This window comes from Oryza glaberrima, chromosome 2 (assembly GCF_000147395.1).
Source record: "Oryza glaberrima chromosome 2, OglaRS2, whole genome shotgun sequence".
Lineage (NCBI taxonomy): Eukaryota > Viridiplantae > Streptophyta > Magnoliopsida > Poales > Poaceae > Oryza > Oryza glaberrima.
The window spans coordinates 13,765,142-13,772,170 of NC_068327.1; the positions used below are offsets into that span (position 1 = coordinate 13,765,142).

The 7,029-nt window shown below is 40.5% G+C and overlaps 1 pseudogene; it reads left to right on the forward strand.

Annotated features, from left to right (window-relative positions):
- Positions 1-1,531: 1,531 nt before the first annotated feature.
- On the forward strand, positions 1,532-4,222 carry LOC127764567 (uncharacterized; annotated as a pseudogene).
- Positions 4,223-7,029: the final 2,807 nt, after the last annotated feature.

The following is a 7,029-nucleotide window of genomic DNA, read 5'->3' on the forward strand; positions in this document are numbered from 1 at the left end:
GTCCTCGATTATGGAATAAAGTGGGAAAAATGCCTCCCGTACGCCGAATTCTCCTACAACAATCGCTACCAAGCTAGCCTTCAAATGTCTCCTTTTAAAGCCTTGTATGGAAGAAGATGTAGGACACCTCTCAACTGGTCCGAGTCCGGGGAGAGGCCATTCTTTGGTCCAGACTTAGTCAAGGAGGCCGACGAACAAGTACGGTTAATTCGGGAGCGCTTGCAAACCGCTCAATCTAGGCAAAAGAGCTATGCCGACCATCGTCGATGTGAGCTTACCTTCGATGTTGGTGACCATGTGTACCTCAAAGTCACTCCATTCAAGTCCACACACCGGTTTGGAGTGAAAGGAATATTGGCACCTCATTATATCGGTCCTTTTCGCATTCTTGCTAAGCGAGGGGCTGTTGCTTACAAGCTGGACCTTCCACCATCACTCTCAGCTTTTCACAATGTTTTCCATGTCTCACAACTAAAGCAATGCCTCCGGGTTCCAACCAAAGAAACAAAGGTTGAAAATCTTGACCTACAACTCGATCTTTCTTATAGCGAGTATCCAATTCGCATCCTCGACCAAATGGAGCGTGTCACTCGCAATCACTCTATTCCATTCCTCAAAGTTCAGTGGAGTAACCAAACCGAGAATGAAGCCACTTGGGAACATGAGGATCATCTCCGAAATAATTATCCTTCCTTCTTCACCGATGCGTCGCAATCTCGAGGACGAGATTGTTTTTAGGGGGGGGGGGGAGAGCTGTAACAGCCCTACATTCATAACCAGGTATTTAGAAGTGCATTTGTTGTCCTTTAGATTTCATATTTACTATATTGCAATTTGATCATAGGCGATAACAAAATTAACTCTAATCGGTAAAATTGAAACCACTTCTATTTGAACAATAACTTGAACAAAAGTGTACATGTGTAATAATTTATTCAAATACTAGTTTATTTATCACAAACAAATATAAATTTTGTTGAATTTTTACTCTCTGTTTAGGCCTCCTCAAAATTCAAACCAACTTTCAGCCTAACCAATTTCATCTTTTCACCAGAATTAAAATATTTCAAATTTTTGAGTGAAACTTTGAAAAATGGAACCTAGAAAACAACACCTATCACCACACCAAATCCCTTAATTTTTGAACTAGTTTTACCTAGTCAAATTGAATTTACCAAGAGAGGGAAAGAAAATAAATCCTGGAAATTGCAAAAAATTTCACCCACCTCTCTCACCCTCATAGACAGCCACGACTTAGGCCCACTTGTCACTGACCTTGGGTGCCTCTTTAGCCCCACAACACACCCATGGGCGTGCTCCCACCTCAGGACTTAAGGGGGTGGGGGCAGAGAAAACCCCTTCTTCTTCCTCCCCTTTCATCTTCACTGCTTGTTCTTTCTTTTCTTCCTCAAGCTGAGCTCTCATCTCACTTCTCCCCAAATCCCATCCAATAGCCCAAGATCAATCCCTGCATGTTAGACCACAACAATCCCCATCATCCAAGCTTTCCATCCATCCCAACATCTTGCACATGCATGGAGAGTTGAGAGAGATCGAAATAGGAGAAGAGAGTGGTGTTTTCAGCCTGCATGGTTGCAGCAGCAACATGATTTTGTTTCCCTCCATTTGGTGAGCTTCCATGCCATCCATGGTGCCTTTTTTTAGTTCCCTTCATGTTGAACATCTACAGCAACATTCAACAGGTCATCCATCTACATTATTGCAGCTAGGAGGTGGCTGCAGTTCATCCGGTGTTAATCTCTTTTGATTTCGGTTGAAGCAGCCCTAGTCAACGTCTCTTACCGTCATCCCAAGGCCTTGCTACATCTCTTGCCATCAGCCCGAGTCCTTAGCCTCGCACGACCCTACGTCCAGGTTGCTGCCATGTGAGCAAAGTCCGGTGGAAGTTGGAGAAAAGGGGAAGTGAAAATAGAAATCGATTTCTGATAGCTTTTGAGCTGAAAGAGGTTTGCGCTTTAAAAAATCATAACTAATTCATATGAACTGCAAATTCAGTGAACCAAATTTTTGTGGATTAAGAAAAACGTGATATTCAATGTTGAAAAATAAGAATGACCAACTTTTGTACTGGTTTTCCCAGTAAAAATATAAATAGCTATATGTATCCCTTGTGTGGTCTAGCTATTAAGAAATTCGTAAGAAATTATTGGTAAAAGTTAAAATTGTGAAACCAATTTTGTTGAGCTTATATTTTAGTACTCTTTTCTTTTGTGGTGTTGTTTTTGGAAAAACTACCTCTTAAATCATGTTTAGGAGTTTATTTAACATTCCTATGTTTCTAACTTGTAAAATCCATAAATAAATAATGACAACACTTATAGCTGTGAAATAATTTTTCTTAGGAGCTGTGAGTGATGTACTTTACTCTAAAAATAATCATTATTATGAAATCTTGGTTTGAAATGCATTTTAATTTTAATGTACTAAAGGAAACGTTAATATTTGCAGAACTGCCATTTTCAGCACCTGAGAGCTTGTCATTTTCATATCTCCCAAACTATAAGTGATAATCTGGTGATTATTTCAACTAAATTCAAGTTAAAATATGATCTACCCACTGTATTTATTTCATAATTTATTGATCATTTTGCATGTGCATGTTTATTTGGCTCTTATTCACATATTGTTTCTTTTCGATAGATTCGGAGATTCCGGAGAGTAACGAGCCATATCCCGAGGAGGATAGTGACTACCCTCAGCAGCAAGGTAAGCACCTAAGCATATAGAACCTATGCTTTCTCTAAAAATGATTTGGTTGCAATCTGTTCGTATATATATGCATGCATTGCCTGGATATTAATATTGTCGGTTTATGGTGTATGGGTAGAACCTATTTATGCATTTAGTTCTTGTGATATTGCTGTCCTTATACCCTATTACCACTGGTTGGGATTACTTGGGATGTCTTATTCATTAATGCTTAACCATGCTTAGTGCTAATAGAACTATAGGGATGGACAATGCTATTAATTGTGGTATATAGACAACTTGCATTATTGGGCATAAAACTTGAGCACTTACACTAAATAATGGTTGATAAAATATGTTGGACTTGGACGGGTGATAGGGCGATGATGGGAGGTTGGTTTCCCCTGATGCAAGTAGCCCCGTCTAGGTCGTTAAGGACCGAACATTTTGACATCTAATCAAGCACCCTACGTACTTTCCACATGCCTTATTTGGGATCGGCTTGTTCTTACTAGTTCTACTGTGATAATTTATACCACGTTGGAGAGTCGTGAGGCAGGTAGCCTTTGGAGGGCCTCAAGTGCCTAGGTTTGGCCAGGGGTGCCTCCCGCGTGGCGCGCCCGCCTTGGTCACACCACGCACGCCCGTGATTGAGTCGTCGGGAACCCCAGTGTGGTATAGGTGGTTGGGGTGGGGCTAAGAAAGGGCATGTAATGAGCTTGAATCACTTGTGTACCGCACTCGACGGGGTGTGTAGCATTTGATCTTTGTTCATTTCGTGTGGGTCTAGTTGTACACCTCTGATCAGAGTATAATCTATTCGAATAGCCGCGTCCTCGGTTATGGACAATGCTTGATGTGTTAGTCGGTTATGATTAGCATCAAATGTGGATTATTATAGATGGGATTATGTTTGATGGTGGTGTTGGCATGTTGTGCCATGTTGGTATGGACTTTGGTTGTCCATGGTTGATGATGAGAGCGCCGTTTGGGCTCATTGGCTTATACATTTTGGAATTATATACTTGCTGTCCATAGATTAAAATGATGCTAGATTTACTTGTCCTTGCTTATTTTACACATTAATTGCTCAATAAAATTAGCTTTATGCAAATGTTGAACCTAGAGACCCACTATAGGCTAGAAAGCTTGCATACTTCTCTCTCCCTTATGTATATATAATTTTGGATGAGACTTGTGAGTACAATCTTGTACTTAACCTGGTGTCTGCAATTTCAGGAGAGGATTCCGGTTATGAGTTATGCTTCTTGTGTGGTCATTGCTCTGTCGAGGGCGGCGAGGGCAATGAGTGATCTCTTGCAGCTTGGCTCTTGCCCGGTTGGTTTGCCCTACTGGGGTTGTGGCACCACCGGTTTTGTCTTTTGCTTATGAACTCTATTTGAGACTTCCGCTGCTATATTTATGTGTTGTATGTTGGGACCTCAGACCCTATTATGTGTCATGTACCTCGCTGCACTTTAACCCTATTATGGTACTTGCTATGTTTATTAATTGCTTGAGATGAAAGTGTGAGGCTAGTCGCATTCCTGGGGACTAGCTAAGCATGAGTAACGGGTTTTAATCGCTTGAGATAATCGGGGATAGTGCTTTGGATCGAGTCACTGGGGTATATTTTTGGTCACCACCTTCAAGTGGTTGACGGGCATATGATGGAGTGGACTGGCAAACTATCTTACGGTTATGACTTGCGCTCACTACTCGACATTCCGGTTATTATAACAGAAGGATGTCAACTGCGATCATGGACACATTGAGGACGAGTGGCTATTTATGCGTGTATGGATCCCACTTCTCCAATAGTATGTGGTGGTATAATACTCGGGGTGTCCACATCCGGGCCATCGGTTCCCGTGGACCGGTGGTGGACCGCCTTAGTGGTCCAGGTCCACGGTGGACCGGCGCCCTTGTGCCGCTGACTAGTGGGGCCCGCATGTCGGCGCCGGCCGCCCCTTGCTGACGTCAGCGATGATCTTTTCCTTTGAGAAAATAATTAATAGTTGCGCAATAAATTGGTATTAATTCTAGAAATTTATTTAAATGGCTCAAAACTTCTAAAAATCATATCTAATTCATTCGAACTCTGAATTGAGCCATTCAACTTGCAAAATTCATCTAAAATTGAGCTCTACATATTTTATTACTTTTTATGTACTGTTTGCATGGTTTTTATTAGAGTTTTTCCTTGTTTTGTGTGCCAGCGTGTAGAATCCGCCGTTTCGGAATTCCGCGGTCACGAGGAAAAGAGTTCAGAAGATCAAAGTGAAGAAGCAAGGCAAGTCGCACATTCCCCTTGAGCATGTTGATCCCAATTTATAAATGTTTTATCGATTGCAAATAAATGTGCATGTTTTGCTAATTACATGGGATCTGGGTATTACCTATCTGCTCGCTTGTGCCATGTTTACTTGATATCTGTCCTTTGTCAACCTTGGGTAACAAATCGACTAGCTTGTGTTACTTATGTTAACCTAGCTAGAACTATATGCTTAGCCATGCTTAATTACCACTAACTCAGTTGATGGGATAATTAAAGTATTAGACCTTTTTGGGCGTGGTTATGGGCGATCGACCAGATTCACCGTGATTAGTCTCACCCCTAATAAATCGACCCAATGCATTGGTTGGGCCTGTTCAACGTGGTGTAGCATATCTGAGCTAGTTGTGTCCTCATCATCTTCACCTTCTTGATTGGAAACCGTCTTTGGTTTCACCTTGTCATTGAACCTATTGAACTTATCTTTGTTATCACAACACCAGGTGAGTTAGATTTCTTTATGTCCATATGGTTGGATTCTAAAATCTTGATAGCCGACAACCACAACACTCCCTTTTTTGCAAACCAATATATAACTCATTTAAACAACTAGAAGAACTAGATACAGAATTACTTATATGCATGTGGTTCTCTAGACAATACATCTTATCATGAAAAGGAGGTATATTCAATTTCGAACAAATATATACTCGATGCACATTATATTATGCTTTACTATCATAATTGCTAACAACATGGTAAATCACATGAGAAGGACATGGCAATTCAGATCTAGCAAATAATTTCACCTCTAAACAATTGAGTGGACAAAGTTTATCAAATTGAATATAGCCCCAAGTATTTAAAGAAGATAGTAATTTAAACTCTTCATTCTCGCCAGCAATGTGAATAACATGTTTAAACTCAACACATGATGGTTCAACAAAATAACAAACATGTTCATTCACTAGTTGTGCCATGGATATAAGTGAAGCATCGCACAACTCTTCTTCATGACAAGAAACATCAAGCAAATTGTTTTGTGACAAAGGTATTTCAACAATTGTTTTCACTATGGGTTGCTCTTATGTAGCATAAATAGTGGATATATTTAGCACGTCATAACTATACATACCTTAAGTAAATCTAGCACCATTATCATTACCTTCATTCTTATCTTCAAAAATTATAGGCACTTGGTTAATTAAACATTCTTCAAACATGCATGGAGCCTCCTCAACTATCAATGGTTAACAACGGTTATGGGTAGGTCTTCTTTCTCTACGTCTTTTTTGTTTCCTCATTATCTTGGTTGTTCTCAAGTACCTGCAAAATATTAGAATCCAAAGAAAGAGGTACAACAATGCATTAGTTTCATAATAACTCAGGCTTAGTTGAAAGCATCGCAATATTAGTATCATCCCAGATATATCAGAAAATCTCATTGATTTGATTATGTATTAACAATATCATTATGCAAAACATTTTATCGTATATCCATGGTTGACCAAACAATAGAGAACTTGCTTGCATAGGCACAAGATCAAAATTTGCAGTATTATGGTTTCGCTAAGTGGTTGGGCCGAGCCATTTAGCCCAATAAGGGCCCATACATGTAAAGGACACAGTGTGCCATCAATAATGTCCCTATCATAAGTGTAACCATATAAATTCCCCTGTAAAACCTAAACCCTAAACGGGGGAACCTGTAATAGGGCTATAAATAGCCCTCTAGTGTCTTGTAATACGGGGATCCAAAACAATTTTTACTAAGCAATACAATTGTTTTTCACTTCCAACCACTGTTGAGAGAACCACGCCTTTCGGCGTGACACAGTTGTCTATTCGACAACAGCTGGCGCTGACCGTGGGGACCTCCGAGCGAAACCACTGATGTCACTGAAGAAGATTGTCAAGGAGAGAGTTGTCAAGCGGATGGAAGATGGAAGCGAAGGGGAGATGGTAGCCGAAGAGGGAGCAGAGCCTTCGGCCTGCGAGCCTTCAGCCTCGCAAGAGAACAAAAGAGAAGAAGAGATACTCTTCGA